We start from the raw sequence: 19,415 nt of genomic DNA, 5'->3' as shown, positions 1-19,415 counted from the left end.
TATGTTGGTGGTTGGAACCTACAACCACTTCACTGAGAAAATAGCAGAAGTTAAGATAAGGCCTTTCGAAGTAGAGTGGAGAGATGGTGAATATTATGTGTCAGAGAACTATTGACTTTCAGGGTCAGAGCAGAGAACCGTCTAAAGTCTTCCCGCAAACGAGAGACAAGCATTTTTGGAAAGTCTTCTTCACTGCTGAGAGTATACTTTGCAGGGGGTGAAGAAAGCTTCCATTTCTGAAGGTTGTTAGGCAGCGCCGTCCATGTTTGGAAACTTTGTTGAGGTATGAGCCTTGACGAATGGCGTCTCTGACAGTGAATAGCGTAGACTTGAGGAACACTGAGCCATGTTGCCTATTACCTTTTGCACTGCATACATGCTCTCCTCCTTGAAAGAGAGCCATTACCCTCCACAGTGCAAAGTCACAGCCTGATTTGGGATTATTCAAAGAGCTATGAAACACGTAAATCTCAAAGGGCTGGACCATGTGTAGTTAGCTACTTGTACCTGATCACCAGCATTACAAAGGCCAGGAAGAAGAACATGTCCTGAGTCATGAGGAGCACACAGTGCAAGGGCAAGGGACTGTTTGTGTGATGAGGAATGAAAAAGTGCTGCACCAAGTTATCAGAAAATTGAGGATTATTATCCTAGAGGGCTCCCACATGGAGCAGGTGCTTCTGTGCTAGAGAAGATCAAGTAATGCACCTTTAGTTTGAGGCAAAAAAAACTTCTATTTTTACTGATCCTCTCTGAGATATCCAGGGAAAAGAAGTATCTAGATAGTCTTTATAGTCTCCGCAGATGATGCTGGCAGAATCCCTGTTTTAAATTATTGTATTATCAACAAAATTACTATTTCAATCAGACATTTTGTACAAAGGAACAATATTAAGGGTACATAGATCAGATGCAGTTTTGGTGAGTACAAATATAAATTGTGTAGTGACTAGTGGATAGCTGCTGATATTTGAACAACCCAAAACATTACACACATCCGCTCTAAATATCTACAGTGAGGACACTGCAGTAGCATCCATGTGTTGGACAGCGATGTCTCCTCCGCAATGGCGGAGGAGCATCGCCCCCACTGGCTCAGTCAAAAGCTGAAAAAAAAATATTTTATTATAGTTTTATTTTTCAGCTGCTGACTGCGCCAGTGTGTGCAGGGAAAGGCGGGGACGGGACATGGGAGGGGGGAGGAGGAGTGGTAGGTGCACTTTTACGTGATAATATGAATCAAAGGAGAATTAATCATGTGTCTTAAGATTTTTAAGTAGGTTTCTCCAACCCAGCTGTATTCCCCAGCCGGGTTGGAGAAAAAGCACAGACTTCCTGTGCCTGAGTGAGCGGTAATCCAGCTCACTCAGGCCAATCTGGGTGCTGCGCTCATGCTTGAGAGCAGCACAGGGATTGGATGGAGAGTCTGTGATGCTGTCCCAGGGACTGCTGAGACCTGAAACTCAGAAGCACTAGACAGCTGTCAGCACAAGATAAGTCTAATTTAATAACTTTAATTTTAAATCCCCAGCTCGCTCCCCTGGGCTGCCTTTACCCACCCCACCACTCCTTATCTTTGTCTACCCCCACTGGAGGTGGAGGGTTCCTCCAGGGCAATCTTGGATGAGTTTAGTGTTGAGAATAAACTAGAGTCACTGGGAAGGGAGTTCCAGCATATGGGTCCCCCTAGGTAGAAGATGCAGCATTTGGATTTTGCATACAGGGGTCTTGGTAAAATATGGAAACTTTGGTTAGCTGGTCCTAGATTGAGAGCTATGATGTAACAAACTGTGAATGTAGATAGGTAGATCAGCCAGTATCATTTACAGCTTTGAAAAGCAAGGGGCATATTTACAAAGAAATGTTGCAGCGTGGAGCTGCAAGCAATTTAGTAGCCCTTCATCATTTAAAACATGCAGGAATGTGCCATATTCACAAGAATACAATGCACCCCTGTTTTCCTTTGCGCCGGTGCTAAAAAAGCTGCCAAGCACCATTGCAGACACCCTTGTGCCATTGTGCATGGGTGACTGCATTGGAGGGATAAAGGGGCACCTTCCTGCACATAAATAATAATTAAAGGCAATTTGCTCCTTCGATGTATGCTTCAAAATGCAGCACACATAGAAACAGCAAAAAATGAGGTGAAATAAAATTATTTCCCCTCGTTGTGCAACCTGCTTTTCAATGGCATTCATTTTGGCGCTGCGGCAGACTCACACATCCATGAAAATCTGGGGCAGCTTAAAAAAGCAATGTGTATTGCAGTGGAAAGCCAACAACAACACACATTGCACTCCCCTTTCACGTAAAGCAATGCATGAAAAAAGGCCTTATTTACAAGGCCATGAAAATCATTCAGGGTGGCTTTGCCTGGCCTTGTAAATATGGGTCAGCTCACAACGCCAGAGTATCGTTTAAAAAAAAGTGATTCTTTGGTGGAGCTAGGGGCTTGCAAATATGCCCCCAAGATTATGTCCAGTTGTTCCTAATAACATGTTGGCTTTGGTGGCGTAATGTGATGCAGGAATGTGTTTGAGAAGAATGTAAAGGGTTCTAACAGTAATGTTTATCAGTGATATCAAAGGGGTTTGTGCAACCAGGAGACTGTTACAGTAGTCCAGCTGGAAGAGGATTAATGAGGAGATAAGTGTCTTTGATATCGGAAAACAATGCCTGAACGGATTTGTCCTATGTTCATTGGCTGGAATCTTGTGGCTTAGACTGTGTTCGTTATGAAAATGGACACAATCATAATAGAATCAAAGTGTGAACCAGGGTTTCTGGGTGAGGATTATGTGGTCATGGTGGCTGGCAGAAAATTAACAGGAAGGTGAGAAGTGGGAGGTGATGAAGTAGCAAGAAAATAGATTATTTTGATTTTGAATGAATTCAAATGAGTGATCATATGCCCATCCAGTAATGGGTGACTGTGAGGCAGTTAGAGACGCATAAGCTGAAACCAAATGATGAAGATGTTCAAGAGGGGGTTGCATTAGAGAACTGAACACCCAAACCTCTACGCGGCCCAAGAGATTTAGTTGACGGGCAGCGGCAAAACTCCACTTTCCCCTCCTGCATTTGACTACTGGAGTCACTGGAGAAAAATCTAGTTTGCCCCTAGAACACAGTTAGACTGCCCCAGCAGATTGATGGGGAGAATGAAGATTTAATAATTTGACTTTTCAAAGCAACAAAGTAAATGTATAATATCCAGTGCAGTTAGCAATCTGTGCTCAGACCTGTCTGAGTGTGACAAATTTCCCATCATGTACATGCACCGACGATGCTGCCAAGATGACCTTTCAAAGCAAATAACCAGGAAGTCAACCTGATCAGGGTACATGCTTTGACTATTTCAGCAGGGTAGTGCCAAATCAAGTGATCTAACTTCTTGCTGGAGGCCACTTGCAGAAGATACTTTGTAGTAGCAGCTCCAAGCAGACACCAAAACAGAAGGCATCTTATTCAATGAGTCGCTGGTGCCCGTTATCCACCGGCCACAATGAATTTTGACTATACCAATCTCCAGTCTCACGCAATATCCTGTCACTCTGCCTGACATGTTTGTTTGTAGCAACTATGGCACAGAAAACTGTTTCTGCTTGAGGGGAGCTATAGTTTGTCAGTAATCATTTGGACTTTGATATAGAACAGGCCCAAGAGGTGAACCCAATATCTAACTTTAGGCTAATTCCACTCTTAGAGGAAGCTTGAGACACTATAGAACAGGCCCAAGAGGTGAACACAATATCTAACTTTAGGCTAATTGCACTCTCAGAGGAAGGTTGAGATACTATGAAGCCACTGCTATTGAAGGTGAGAGGAGGCAGATGTAGAAACAGGGAAAATCCAGGAGTCTTGATATCTATAAACTGCATCAATCTTAGTAGCCTGAAAGAAGAAGAACGAAGGCCACTGTGCCATATCCATTAAACCCCCAGCAACCACGTAGACTACTTAGTCAGCAACGGGTCAAGTGTGTAAATACACTTGGTCGCCAGATCTGAATTAATTGATTCTCTGTTCTGAATTTCAGCCATGGGTAATGCTGGACACTAATGGATAAAATTGACAAAATGAAGACATTGTTCAGCTTCCCACTTTGCTTCTGCAGGTTTAGGGGACCCCAGTGAGTATTGAGAGAACTCCCCTCCATCCCCCAATCTTTCAGCAGCTCATGGAACGCACGGCGAGAGTCCTGAACATCGTCGAAGTTGTAGTCTGCTTGAATGATATCATTGTCTTCAGAAAGACACTGAATGAGTGCTAGCAAGGATCTAGTATGTCCCGGATTGGCTGCAAGAACTGAGCTCAGCAGTGGTCTCTTAACATATGAGGCTTCTGCCACTCCTGTGTCAAGCGTGTGGGCCTCGTTTTCCCCCAGCGAAAGGCATAGAGGTGGACATAGTGAAAGTGGAGGCCCTGAGGACATTGCTTCATCCAAACATGGGGAAAGGCTAGCTAAGCTTACCGGGTGTGTGACGATTACACGATTTGTCACTTGGGTACCCAAAATCCCCATCACTCTGAATACAAAAGAGGAACTGAACATTGGTGCTCTTGAGCCGCTTCATCACAAGGTCCAGGAGTTTTTTAGATTCAGGTGCGCCCAAGCTATGACCATGATTGCTTCATGTACATTTCAGCCATGAGGGTTTAGGTGTTGTGAGGGGGAAAGGTTAGGTCCATGCAGATACTCCAACCTCATTGTGTCAGGGTCAGTTAAGAGCTATGAAATTCACAAGCTTGAGTGCAACACTTTAGAAGGGAACACAGCTGAGAAATTCTTTCAAGCTTCTGTGTGGCCAGGTTCCTCCTGAGAACCGACAACAACTCTCTCACTTTCATAAAGACACAGGCTAAGTTGGATGCCTCTAACATTGATACTTAGCTGGCCAAAATACATACAAATTCCAGTTCTATTGCAGGTCAGGTAAGAAGACCATCTATGCAGATGTCCTGGCCACACCCGCATCTCAAAGAGACCAAATCCAAGCAGAAAACTTCCAGTTGTTCAGATGATGGCAGTGCACAGAGCAGGGGAACACAGCCTATCCATGTAGTGGATTTATGGCTTGGATATCAGATTGTGGTATTTAACATCCTGTGCCGTTATGCCAGACTGCACCACTGGGGTTTGCTGATGGAGGTGGTGGTGCTGGGTAATTATTTCCTTCCGACCCTGGACTTTGTTTCAATATAAGGACACATTATGCCAAAACGTCTCTGTGTACTCCAAAATGTAGTAACGGAAAGTAACCGTCTCATCATCTGCTCTGATAGCCGGCCGTTGGTTCCTAGGTGAGCTGCCGGCAGATGTTGATTCCTTCTCCTTGTAGTGCAGGCAGAGAAGGGGAGGGTCGTTCTCAACGACCATAGTGCCATTATCAGCAACACTGCCCATCCCACATACAGCAATACCATAAGGAAATAAACCACACAGCACCTTGTTTGTGGAGTAAATTGCTGCAGGTTTATTTGCATAACAAATATTCCAAACATGGTGGGTTATTTTACGGGCAATCCAAGGGCAGGCATCCCCTCTGCCGCCTGCCCACCTGATTAGCCAAACTACACCGTAGCCGTAGCCAATTAGTGCTTACCAATTTTGGGGGAGGGGGTAACCCCTCCCACCTTTGGACCGCCAGTCCACCCCCTTACTCACGCCCAAGGGGGCGGAGCGTTCTAGGCAACCACTGGTTGCTCAGGCTTACAACTGCCTGTAGGACTAACGGGGCGCCGTCACTCCTACAGGGTCTAACCGAGGACCTCCCTGGGGATATTTGGCATTTGCACCCTTTGTGCTCCTGACGAGACAATGTCTCCTGAGGTGATGGTCCACCCAAGCGATAGTCTTCCAAGGCCATGGTTAGTTGTGGTCAAGGGGGCGCGTGCAGTCTTTCGGCCTCCTTGCTCGCCCCACCCTCCTTCTACCATTGGGTAGTTCGTGGTTTTCAAAAAATGCGCCCAATCGCAGAAGGCCCATTCTGCTGGCATTGCCTGTGGTGCTTCCAGGGTTCCCACAGCCGGTAGGGGTTTCCTACGGGCCGGGCCCTATCTTGTTGGCTTTGCCTTCCTGGGCCATGTCACCAACGGAAAGTAACTGTCTCAATGTGTGTGACGTTTGAACCACACAGAATAATAAAAACTCAGGGTAAACTAAATACTGTCTGGAGAACACTTTCATTCAGCATTCTTCTCAACAGCCGCTGGATGATTGTAGGGTCAAACACCTGAGAGTAGGTAGTCAAATGGTGCTCGCAATTTTGGTCTCCAGTCGGTGCCATATTCTTTTTAACCACCAGATGTCAGAACACCAGAGTGCCCTTCCTCTGGGGTGGCTCCAAAAGACGAGCATTTCAGATGGGGCCTTTTCCCTCTAATAATATGAGGACCTATGAAAAATATTATTATCACAGTTTTATTTTAGTAACTACTGTTGAGTGCCACGTCATGGCCATTTTTAGGCTGATAATTAATCACATCAATGTAGAGCCTCTCGCGGTGATACTCAAGATAGTGTTTTGAAATACAAACCTGTCCATGTAGAAATTTAAGATACTATGGGGCAGATTTACGACTTCTGGCGCATCTCTGCAAATCAGCAGGGATGCGCCAGAACAGATGCGTCATGTAATTACCCATAGCACCACCACAAATGCGTCGCATTTACAGTGCAGCGCACCATGGTGCAAGGAGGGGCAGATGCGTGGGCCAACTGATGCTGTAAAGGTGACGGATGCTTAAGTCGTGTCGCAAGTGCGACGCATCTCCAGCAATGCTCGGGGGCGCCCTATACTAGCTGTGCTGCGTCACTCCTTACGCCTGCTACAAGCAGGCGTATGGTTTTGAAGTAGCTGGGTCGGAAAAGTGACTGAGTGAAATCTTGTAGATTTCAGTCAGCCACTTTTCAGAGGCTTTTCCCCCCTGCGCAGGTTTCATGTGGCGCAGGGCTTCACAAACGTGGCGCATCTCTCTAGATGGGTCACATTGTAACATGAAGCTGGCTTTGCGCCGCCTCTGCATCACAAAAGTGACGCAACGGCGAAGCAAAAGTGGTGTACAGGACTTGTAAATCTGCCCCTACGGGTGACCTGGCCTACGCCTGTTACAGCTGAGTCTTTGACGACACGAGTTTGGTGGAGGAGGTTCACCAACATGGCTTCATTCATTGTCGGCAGAACCGGAGAGGAGATATTACTAACAGAAAGGTGTTCTAGCACGCTACCTGTAAGTCTGCGACGAGGGACACAGGCCATGGGGTGCTCGTGCTAGCAGCAGAGACACCTGTAGCGTGGAACCCTGCTCATAAAGGTGTTTGCACGAGAGACGTTAATTAACAGGGCTCTCTTAATCCAGGCCTAAATATAGTGAACACAGCCCTTTGTGAACTCTGTAAAGGTTGCACATTAAACATTTATAATACAAAGCATGCTCGTTTCTGGAACAATAAGGAGTGAATCCTGCCAAATAACAGAGGAGGATTAATAGACTATATTGTGGCACAATACTGATAGACTATGTTGGTTCATCAGGATTAATATTGTAGTCAGGAAGTTTGCACCTCCTCCAAGACAGAAAACCTCGCCTTCCTTACATTAAGGAGAGTTAATGAAAACTACCTTTTGTGGGGACCAGAAAGAACAGATACAGCTACTTCCATCATAAGTAATATTCTTAATAAAAACAGATGCAGAGCTGATCTGGCTGATACATTGCCTGGCTCCTCATCAGGGCAACATTTCTCTACTTTAGGCGCACCAGAGGGGAAGAGGAGCTTAATGATAGCTTGGCATTCCCTGAGACAACCCCAGGGTAATTCTTGATCTCGGACATTGTCACATGCGCTAGAAAATTTGTTTAGGAAATTATTGGTTGCAATATACTGTGGGTAAACTGAGGTTAATAAGAGGTGCTGGAGGAGTAAATCCGAGTAGGGGAACCAGTTCTTTAATTATGATGAGTCCAACTGATGAAGAACTTTGGCCTGGAATCCTTTTGAACTTTCAGAGGGTTATTGGAGGGAATCTCCCCGAAGACAAACTGTTTGGTGCTCTTCAATTACCTAAACGTAAGCAACAGTTTTCCATATGAGACCAAACTCTGGATTAAACAAACATTTGCAATGCAATCGGTCTCTCCTTTGGGACCTTATATGTATTTAGCTATGCAGCACATTAGCCTAGGTGCTGAAACATCTACTGCTCTTTAACATGTAGGGAAAGTAAGCACTAAACTGCGTGAATTGCCAGTTATGGGATTACAGGGAGAAAAATATTTCCTTTCAGCTGGAAATGGTACATTTCAAAGCGCTGTGTTTAATATAAAATCAGGGCCATCGGTGGTCATATCACTGAAAATACAAGATTTGAAAAAAATATTATTGTCTACGGGTTCTCGTGTAAAACAATTTCTATGGACTGGAATCTAGAGAATTCTAAAGGGATTCTGGTATTTTACTGACCTTTGCTGGTCGTTTTCTATCAAGAAAGTTACATAGAGGCATGTGTCGGAAAAATAAAAAATAAAAAAGGCCCTCAGCAGACAGCAATTCTGGCCTTTTGCTGACCTCTACTGGTCGTTTTCTATCAAGACACTTAAATAGAGGCCGTTGAACAGAAAAAAAGTCCCTAAGGGAAAGCAGACAATTCCTAGGGCTGATCTCCTGAGCCCACAAAGTACATTCACATGTAAGTATATACTAAAGTATATACAAGAGGTCTTGAATGTTCGACCTTAAAAGGGGTTCAAACTGACAAAATGACTACTGCTGAGAAAATAAATATTAACTAATGGACCCAAAGTTAACAATTGCTTAAAAAAATTTAAACCCTATGTGGTTTACGGGAGAGAGAGGACTTCTTCAAGGCTATTAGAAAGCATTGGATGTTAATGTATTTTTTCACTCATTCTTAATGTTCTTTAGTTATAAATGTTATATTTCTGTATATTGTGTAGTAAAGAGTTGTCAAAACTAATAGTGAATGATTTTTAAACTTACAAGTGATAGATAAACTGTGTGAAAATTACAGAAAAATCCTTTGATCAAATTGAGTTTGTTTAAACGTAATTATATTCCCCATGAAGCGTTTCCTCTTGTGATTACATTTCATTTATCCCTGACATTTCGAAGAACAGAAAGGGATCAAGGGTTTTCCAAAAGTTCAAAAGTAGCTTTTCAAAGAAGCCTTCTGGAATACTTACTTTAGCAGTACTTCAAAATTGTAAGGATGTCACATTTTATTAATTCTCTTTCACTAATACATTGCATGTGTTGGTAAAAAGGCATGCGAGGCAGCAGCCTAATACTCCTCTGGGAATAACTAAAAATAACCCATGTCCTGAAACAGACTTTTGAAAGATGCCCCCAGTTTGAAAAAGCCCATGAGCCAGTGCAGCACATGCCTCATCCTTCAAAATAGACATTTGACGCACATCGGCACTTCATTTGTCATCATTGATGTGAATTTTTAATTTGCACGAATTTAAAATCAAATGCAACTTTTCAATGTTGCCATTTGCTGACAGCTTTTCTTCCCTCTTCCCCATGTTCCCAACTTTATAGTCCACCTATGTCATCACTAACAACCATAGCATCAGAGTCTATCGTATTGTGCCTCTTGTTGGTGATGCATATGTTTCTGGCTCCTTGGAGATTCAGTCCTAGTCACTCATTGACTTGCTCTCAATTCTTAAATCTGTCCCATCTCAGAATGAAGGTTTTAATTTAGAGTCACTTATAATCCAGAAATCACTCATTACAGGGACCTGATATGTCTTCACTGGTTTTCTAGCATGCTCGGAAGCAGAAATGTGGACTTTTCACTGTGGAAAATCTCTCACTGGATTCTCTTTGGGCATCAGTCGTCAACATTTGAAGGGGTGCAGCAGTACTGTTCATCATGCAACACTGGACCTGTATTAGCAGGATACCCCACACGCAAACGCCCTGCATATGGTCGATTGATGGTCGAGCATAGATATTGGTAAATATGAAACAAGTACAAATAACAGAAACATATTCTTCCAAAAATCAGTTCATAGGAAAATAATTTAAGGTCTATCTCCATAAATGACGAAAATATCCTGGGTTACTGACTAGAAGAACACTTGGGGTTTGTTTACTGTAGAACTGTGAATTTTTCAGTGAAGAGCAATTTGCCATGAAATATTTATCAATGTAATGAACCAGACCATCGGGAGCTCAAAGACTGAAAAGATTGAGAGCGGCTTCAAAGAAGCCGTGAGGGGTGAGTGTGTACAGAGAATATACAATAAAGGGGAGCAAACTGGGAGGAGGCAAACATTGATGCTGGACAGACAAACAGACCTTTTTGATACTAAAGTAAAGGGACGGAAAGAGAAAGGATACAGTATGTAATTAAATGGGGCAAGACATTTCATGTACTGTGGACTGATACGTTTAGTTTGAAACAAGAATATACAGGGAAGGTAGCAGGAATATCCAGGACAAAACAAGAGGAAAAAGGGTCATTGTTGGAGTCAAGGAGGTAAACCCACTCTCTTACTTGAATAACACTGTAACCAACAGATGTACCTTACTCTGCTCAAGATAGTGTAGAGCTGGCAATCAGGACCCAGGAGGGGCTCAGGCAGGACGTGCTCTGGAATGGACAAAGGAAAGACCCTGGGATGGATTTCACTGGAGTGCTGAGGCCTTCAAGTGTGTTCATGATCACCCTGAGGCCTTTTAGATGGTTATCAGTGTCAAAGACTGAAGAGTTTGACCCCTCAGTTATCCTTGTACCGATGAGGACCAAGGTGCTTGATTTTTCGGATATGAGTCGGAGTCCTTCCCTCACCCATTCTCTCTCAAGTGAGTAGTAAGCATCGCATTAGTATGGAACTTCTACTCATAGCATGTCTGTGTGTTGGTCAACAAGATGCCTATGATTACATTGGCAAAGAGCCTGGTCCTTAATCAAGATGAGAGCGAAAAAGATTAGCCATAAGATCTTTTGGGAACTTGGAACAGGTTGGTTCTGCACTGAAGTAAAACACATGACAATTTTAGATTTTAGGTCTCAGAGGAAGAGGAACTGTTGTCTAATATGGAGCACCTTAGGGAGAAGGTTGAATAATAGTTCACCTGTTGATTTACAATTTTTAATCATAGAGGGAATGGCAAGCTTGCTTTTGAAACAGGATGGATCGTTGATATAAAGCTGTTTGCAATCATGCACATACAATAAACATATTCCTATGTATTATGTTACAGCAGTGAACAGTATTCTATTGAGACCATCCGAATACCCACATTCTGGACAGTTTGACATTTCCTACAATTCCAAGTAGAGAATAATATTCTTGCCTTGAGTAAAGGACTTTAAGCATTTGAGTTAGAGCCCCTGGAATAAGATGGATATTTTTTCAAAAACTAAGCGGACCATATTCTTAGACGAATGATGACCTTCTTATAAAAGAAAATGGACATCTGGATGTACTTCTATGCATTCTGACTCCTAGGTTAAAATAAAAATGTCTACTCTTTGGGGAATCAAGTGCCTCGAAGGAATATCATCATCATCAAGTCAACTTTATTTCGGTTTGTTAATGAACCATAAAAGTACATAACAGTTAAAAAAAGAATACATTTACAACTCATCCAATGCATTGTAGATCTCAATTAGCATATTTGCAGTAATCGGTTGACGTGCGGTTATAATATAACAATAAGGACATAACAATAGAATACAGAAGCTAAGAAATTTCCTTTAAAACAGATAAAAAACTAATTATTACTAAGACAGAGCCATCCACCCACAATAAGCGGGTTACTACACATGGATCAGTCTTCGTCTAGTTAACCACATCGAGAACAAGAATTTAGAAATAGCAGTAACTATCAATGCATTAGTATCAGTTTTTAAAATTCTAAAATAGTCTATATAGTTCCTCAGTCCTAGGTTAACACATAACTGTATAATCCATTTTTTCCTGCTGACAGAATAAGCAGGACAAAACAAGATTACATGGATTAGAGATTCATTCGGATCATTACAACCTGGACAAGGACGAGCTAAACCCAATTTCCATTTATCAGAATAGGAGTAGAGGGGTAATGTACCATATCTGAATTGTAGAAACAATTTTTTTGCTAAGACAGGTTCTATAGCATCTAATTCTTTCTCAAAACTGTAAACATTCTTAAAGTGCAAGAAACTGTCGGTGAGACTAGATGGCCTGGCTGTTCGAAAGACCTCTTCAAGGTTATGATGTTTTATAGACTCAGCCAGGGTTCTCTTTGAGATAGATTTGCATGTGTCCTCCGGATTAGACCAGAGATTCTCAATGCCGATCTTGGACGCATGCCCCCTTATAAAAGATAACCACTTTATCCTCCCCACACCCGGGCGAGCCATAACAATTTTTAATTCTTCTCTATAACACTCAAGCTCCGGGACACTCCACAATCTACGCCAGTAAAGAAGCGGGCGTGAGGCAATTACTTCTGCAATTGGCCTCAGATTTGTATCCAGCCTTAGTGGAACTAGGGGGGTGTTAGTGGGTAAGGAGAGCAGTTGTCTAAGGAATTTGTTCTCTGTTATACTAATCTCGTTCGCTGGACAATGGCCCCAGAGTTCTGCCCCATAAAGGGTAGAAGATCTGGTTTGTACCTTGTATATTTCCAGCGGTACACTGACCAGCTTGTGAACACAAGATTTCTGCACTTTAAGGATACCCCCCATAGACTGAGAGAGGGTCAGATTAGCCTTAGTCATTTGGGTTTCCCAACTCATTCTATCATTTAAGGTCAGACCTAGATAGGTAAAATGGTTTACCCTTTCCAGGGCTCGTCCATCCATAGTTGGGCAAGGGCAATTAGTTGTAATGTCATTAAACACCATGTACTTAGTTTTGTCTATGTTTATTACCAGATTCCTGTCCCTACAGAATTTGGTAAATTGATCTAACACCCGCTGCATCCCCATAGGTGTTTTTGAGAGTAGCAGGGTGTCATCTGCAAACATAAGTGCAGGAAATTTACCACCAGCTAAGTTAGGAGCATCACTGTTTTGGACACTAGTTAAGTCATCAACAAGGCCATTTAAAAAGAGGGAAAATAGCGTAGGGGCCAGTACACATCCCTGCCTAACTCCCTCCTCAATAGGAAAATCTCTTGTTAGCTGGCCATTTTTGCCATAGCGAACCTTTGCATAGGTGCCGTCATGGAGTCTTTTGAATTGGAGACATAGATAGGGTGGTACCCCCATTGTTGTTAATATGCTCCAAAGTTGGTTTCTGTCCACCATATCAAATGCGGATTTTAGGTCCACAAATGTCAGGTAGAGGCTCCCCCCTTCCATCACCACATGCTTCCAGTAAAGGACCTGGAGCCGTAGTAGTTGGTCAATGGTCGAGGTTTTGGCACGGAACCCTGCTTGCAAGTGGGAGAGGATGTTGTTCTCACTAATCCAATCTTGCAAGCGTTGCAAAAGCAGTTTGGCATAGATTTTTTGAGTAACGTCAATTAGACTAATTGGTCTATAATTTGACGGGCCAGCGGAGAACCCTTTTTGTAGATCGGAATTATTTCGGCCCCCAGCCATGTGCTAGGAGGCTCTTGGCCGTCAAGAATGGCATTAAATATGACGGTCAAGTAGGGGCCCAGATCTTCGGCTCATCTCTAAAAAGATCACCGGGGATCTTGTCCAGCCCAGGGGCCTTATTACTTTTTAACCCTTGGACTGCAAGGGTCACTTCCGACATAGTAAAGGGAGGGGTGGGGCATTCTAGACTCGGTCTCGAGAACGTTATAGGGGACAGATTGTGGGCGGAAGCGGTGTTAGAATAGAGATCACCAAAATATGCACACCAAGCTTCCTCGGCTATATTGGGATCAAGTTTTACCTTCCCTTCTGCTTTCCCTGTATGGACCAAGTTCCAAAAGGTTCGAGCGTCTTTCGCTATTAACGCTTGTTTAATGGCCTTCCATTTCTCTGTTTCCCATTCAGATTTTGCATGAGAAAGGAGGTTCTTATAAGAATTCCTTGCAGCCAAAATATTAGCCCTATGGCCTGATTTGATGGCAGAAACTAGGGTGGTCTTCGCCTTCCTGCAAGACTGGTTGTACCAGGAATTTGTGATACGTGCCTGTCCATTAATACATTTTACAGGTTTAGAAAAACTAGCTGCTAGGGTCAGCATCAGTTCTTTATGTATAGCTAAACATTTAACATCATTGTCAGGATTGGAAGCATTTTCATACAATAAATTTAGATGCTCAAACTGGGGAATTACGCTTTTATACAGTGATGCCAGGTTATCTGGGGACGACTTAATAGAAGACCATCGGATTTTTTTACCGCCCTGTGTGATCCTAATCGCACCAGAGACCAAATCAGCCGCTTGGTGCTCCCCATCATAATTTGGGACATCCAATTCCGCTACCAAAGGGTAGTGATCGCTTTCGACGCGATCCGAAACGTGGAAACATCGAATCAGATACCATACAGACATACTAACCAACAAATAATCTATTGTTGACGAGTGACCCATTCCATTATAGGTACTTTTGCCAGGGCTATCCCCCGGAAAGCGGCCATTGCAAGCTCTAAGTGAGAAAGTATATGTCAGTGAGGTGAGCTGCATGGCCATTGAAGTCCAGTTTTTAAATGGATAGATGTTTGGGGGTGGAATCCGGCAGGCGTCATCCTCGTCTGCTGTTAGCTGTGGGACACCCATGAGTGGTTCGAAATAGCAATTAAAATCCCCGCCTATTATCACCTTGGTATCAGTTGAGAAGCTATTTAATAGGGCAATTAAGGACTCTAGAACATGACAAACTGTACCACCCAAAACCGGACGTAGATAGATGTTAATAATCGCTATTTTGGGTGTGTTTCTACGGGTCAAAAGAATACACAGAATATCACAAGAATTGGTGTTAATTCTTTTGACCAAGAACCCAAGATGAACAGCCACCCATATGGTCAATCCACCGGATGGTCTGCCCCTAGGGCCTTTATTTGCGGGCTCGGCATAAGTTACAAAGCCCAGCCTGTGCTGAATAGTCCTGGCCCATGTCTCTTGAAATAAACAAATACCATGATTGTCCACATACTCGCACCACTCCAGGTTCTCTAGTTTCACCACCAACCCCGCCACATTCCAAGATAACAGTGACAAATTTTCATTATTGGAACACAGTTGATCAGCTGGCTTGCCTGAAGGTATAACAGTTTCCAGATTGGAATCACCCACTTCTAAACTCATCTGTTTCTTCGGGATCACATAGTTGGTTACAGCGCAATTATCATCATCTGTACTAGAGGGAGAACCACCACATTGGGGAACTGTAAATGTGCAGCTCATCCTACTCAGTGCGTTCTCCTCCAATAGACCCCCACCCCCAACACTGGAATCTTTGACAGGTACCTTTGCTGGAAGTCAATCGCAGCCATCGAGGCCAGAGATGGCTCCATATCTATTCGAGGTTTCCAGAGGAGTAAAAGGAATCAAATGGTCCATATTTCTATTCCGCTGGAAAAACTCATGCCCCATAGGATGCTGGTTGCGTCCGTTGGAAGGGACTAAATTCCACGCTAAATTATTCCTAGGAGGGAGAGGCATCTGCGGGTGGCACGTGTAGTTGTTGTTTGGAGGCAAATGGATGTTCCTAATGCCATTAGGATCTGGGACCCCCCCTGAGAAAAGAGCAGGAGTCACATGCGACCTTGGATAGAAGTAAGTTAGGTCGTATGGGACGATAGCGGTGTTCGAATTCATAGGGGGGCCTGTTAATATAGCCCCAACAGCTACTGGGTTCCTAAAATTAACAACAACTATATCACCCTCAATGTTCTTTTCCCTTGAGCCCAGCCAAGGCAGGCGTCTAACGTGGACAATCTCCCCGTCGATATAGTATGGGAGTGGTCTATTTTGCCCCAACCAATGTAGGATCTTATTCTTAAGTTGGGGATGGCCCTCCTTCCTGCCTGCTTCTAGTGGGGGGACACCTGTAAGTACAACTACAAAAGGTAGCGACTCTGGGGGCAATTCTACATTGGGTCCATAGGGAGTACCGTTAGTGGGCCTTGAAAAGCTCCCCCTGTTCGGGTACTTGGTCTTAGTACTAGGAGTAGCTTTTCCCATCTGCGCTTCTATTGGAACCTGGTCAACGGATTTTGTTACTATTTGACCAGGAACCTGGGCCTGTTGAGAAGCCAAGTTTTTCTGCTGGTTATTGTTCAAGGACTTACTGATTACAGTAGTTGTCTGAGCAGAAATCGTTGGCGTATCTACAATAACCTGTTTTTTACTAGCAAGATGTTTAACAGCTCTGTTGTTGCCACTATTGATAACGTTTGGGGCCAAAGTATTAGATACAGAAGCTGCTATAGGCTGTGGTAGAATAGTCGGCACAGGGGTAGGTATTAAAGAGGTGATAGGAGCACTTAATTTGGCATTAAACAGAGCCTCCAAGTTGCCTAGTCGGTGCTCGACCCTTTTTAGAATATCCAAAATGGGGAGCATAAAGGACATAAGCAACTGCTCGACTGTATTCTGCGTCGTGATAATGGGGGGAATAGTCACTAGGCTTGGAGTAGTAACGGCCTCTACTTGCTTCCCTCGGGTATTACCAAGATGTAAACTGGCAGAGTCTGAGGTTGGTACCACTATAGGTACTGTATCAGTCAGAATATCATTCAACTCAGATTTACATTTTTTTCTAATTGTTTTTGGTTCCATTTAGGTTTAGTCAGCTCTGCATCCAGCGTCCAGTATCAAAAAGGCGCATATGTATGTTACGAAATTCTCTGGTGCTCCATTTGGATTGGTTGGGACTTCTGCGTTGTCAGAGACTTCTGCGTTGTCAGAATATGACAGGACTGGAGGCTAACCAAGTACTTGAGTGACAAATTGGAGGATGTGGCCTCATCAAATTCCCATGTCTGTATACAGTAATTGCAGTCCCTAGCTGGACCGCCTTTGCATACTGAAGACGTTGTTTTGCCATGGACATCCAACTTTATAAAGCTGAAACATGCAGTGCTGGTCTCCTCAGCTGCTTCTCCTGCAGGTGTAGGTGAGGGATGAAGGCCTGGTTCCCCTCAGCTTTCGCCATACCGATCAGTTCTATAATTCTTGTCTCCTCAGCGACACTCCCAAAGGTGACAGCTGGGATGTTCGCCTTCTACGCTGTACCCCTACAGGTTAAGGCTAGAATATGAAGGAGCATTCTAGCCGTTGGCTATTTATTCAAATGATTATTTTTAAGTCTCCTGGAATGCAAAGGGACAGATTGTGATTCCAGCTGTGACACTGCTTCACTGAACAGTGGTAGCAAGTCAGACTTCAAGGCTTATCACCTTCCACGTATATTTGGCCTGGTATAGAACCAGGACACCAGTACGCACTACTTAGTATAGATTTGAGCACTATTTCATTTATTTTGAATTTTCACGAAAAGTCAACTTAGATCAACATTACAATCATGTTTCATTTGTGGCAAAGCATACTTTTATCTTTTACATGTATATTGCTGTTTTTATACATATACTATACATTTCAGTGTTAATACATTTTATCTACACCCAATGCATTTCGGGGCGCGAGCCCCTTCGTCAGGGGTCTGTATATGGAAGAAATAAAAAGAAAGAAAAGGAATCTCATTACTATCGATGCACAACTATATATAGATATAGATTTCGACGTTATATCTATTTCTTACCGCAGGTGAGGTAGAGTCAATTATGGGTAGCATTAACCAAGGTAGATATTAAAATAGCCTGAGCGTGGAAAAAGAGGGAAAGCTATGTATCAGTATCATGAATTAAATAGATATTGTCAGAAAACCTTTTAGTAGAATTTCACATTACCTGTGCGCTTTGCTAAATATGGTCTGGAAGATAGGAATGGGAGGGGAGTTAGAACTCAGAAATAGTAAAAGAAGTATATGCTGTTTAAACTCAATATGGGATCTATGTTAGGTGATATATAATAGTCCTCACCTTATTTTAGTAGACTTTGAACCTGGAGCCTATAGGGGAACGCAATAAATTATATATCAGTAATGTCCGTCACTAAATGTAACATTAATTATAACTCCATTGACGCGAAGTTTACCTGCACGTCCTATGTAGTGGAGGTCGGGCTTGACAGTTTCTCCGAGGTGAGGGTAGATCTGTCAAATAAAATTAAAGTATTGCTGGTAGTGCTCGCTGGAACCCGATCTATTTTAATGCCATGAAAAACGAGTATTGATGGATCCTTACCGGGGCGAAGTGCTCTGTAGACCCGTCACGGTAGTTCCTTTGAGTAAACGCGAGGACGCCAAGTCCTACTTTTAATGTGGTAAATATCGGATGTGTGGAAGTAAACGACGGACTTCCGAATTTCAGTGTAGGGACGTGTAGTCCTATCTTTAGTATGGGAATCACTAGTTATGTGGTTATACACTCTCGTTGATTTTCTGATTTTACTATTATCGTAGAATCAAAATATTGGCATTGTGAGTAGTTCATTTAAAAGACTTATACGATTCCGAAATTGCGTGTGTGATATAAAGTCGACTGTTTTATGATGACGGTCGCCATATTGAAATGGTAAATCGATGGGGGTAGATTGCTATAATGACACATGTATGAGATATAATGGATACGCTGATTTTCTGATTTTACTATAATCATAGAATCAAAATATTGGCATTATGAGTAGTTCATTTAAAAGACTTATACGATTCCGAAATTGCGTGTGTGATATAAAGTCGACTGTTTTATGATGACGGTCGCCATATTGAAATGGTAAATCGATGGGGGTAGATTGCTATAATGACACATGTATGAGATATAATGGATACGGGGGGAAGAGGGAGGGGGGGGTGGGGGTCCAAGGTTGAAAAAAACATATATAGGGTATACGGCGGAGCTGTGCCAAGATCTAAGTATAAGAGCTTAAGACTGTTTGATATTAAAGTCACTTTGATTACCAGATACTATCCCTGCTGCATTGCGGTTATTCCGGCTTATTTACATTCTATTTAAAATATGGGATTGAAGTGGGAAAGCGGTGCCAAGTCATTAGTATAAGATACTGTGATTATTCCATTTATACATCACATAAATCACTCAATACAATCCCTACTATCAATTTTGAAAATATAATATACAGCAGAGCTGTGCTAAGTTATAAGTATAAGAGCTTAAGATTGTTTGATATTAAAGTCACTTAGATTACCAGATACTATTTCTGCTGCATTGTGGTTATTCCTGCCTATTTCCATTCTATTTAGAATATGGGGTTGAGGTGGGGAAGCTGTGCCAAGTCATTAGTATAAGATACTGTGACTATTTCATTTATATATCACATAAATCACTCAATACAATCCCTATCATCAATTTGTTGTGACTATTCCTGCCTATTTCCATTCTACTGTTGATGTTCATCGA

At 42.9% G+C, this 19,415-nt stretch overlaps 1 protein-coding gene across 1 annotated transcript in view; it reads right to left on the bottom strand.

Moving 5' to 3' along the window:
* Nucleotides 1-19,415, bottom strand: part of LOC147733116 (uromodulin-like) — a 195,009-nt gene that overhangs the window by 167,635 nt on the left and 7,959 nt on the right. The window lies entirely within an intron of this gene.

Source organism: Lissotriton vulgaris, chromosome 2_1 (assembly GCF_964263255.1).
Source record: "Lissotriton vulgaris chromosome 2_1, aLisVul1.2, whole genome shotgun sequence".
Taxonomy (NCBI): Eukaryota; Metazoa; Chordata; class Amphibia; order Caudata; family Salamandridae; genus Lissotriton; species Lissotriton vulgaris.
Note: the sequence above shows the minus strand (reverse complement) of the source record. Positions and strands in the feature narration are given on the sequence as shown.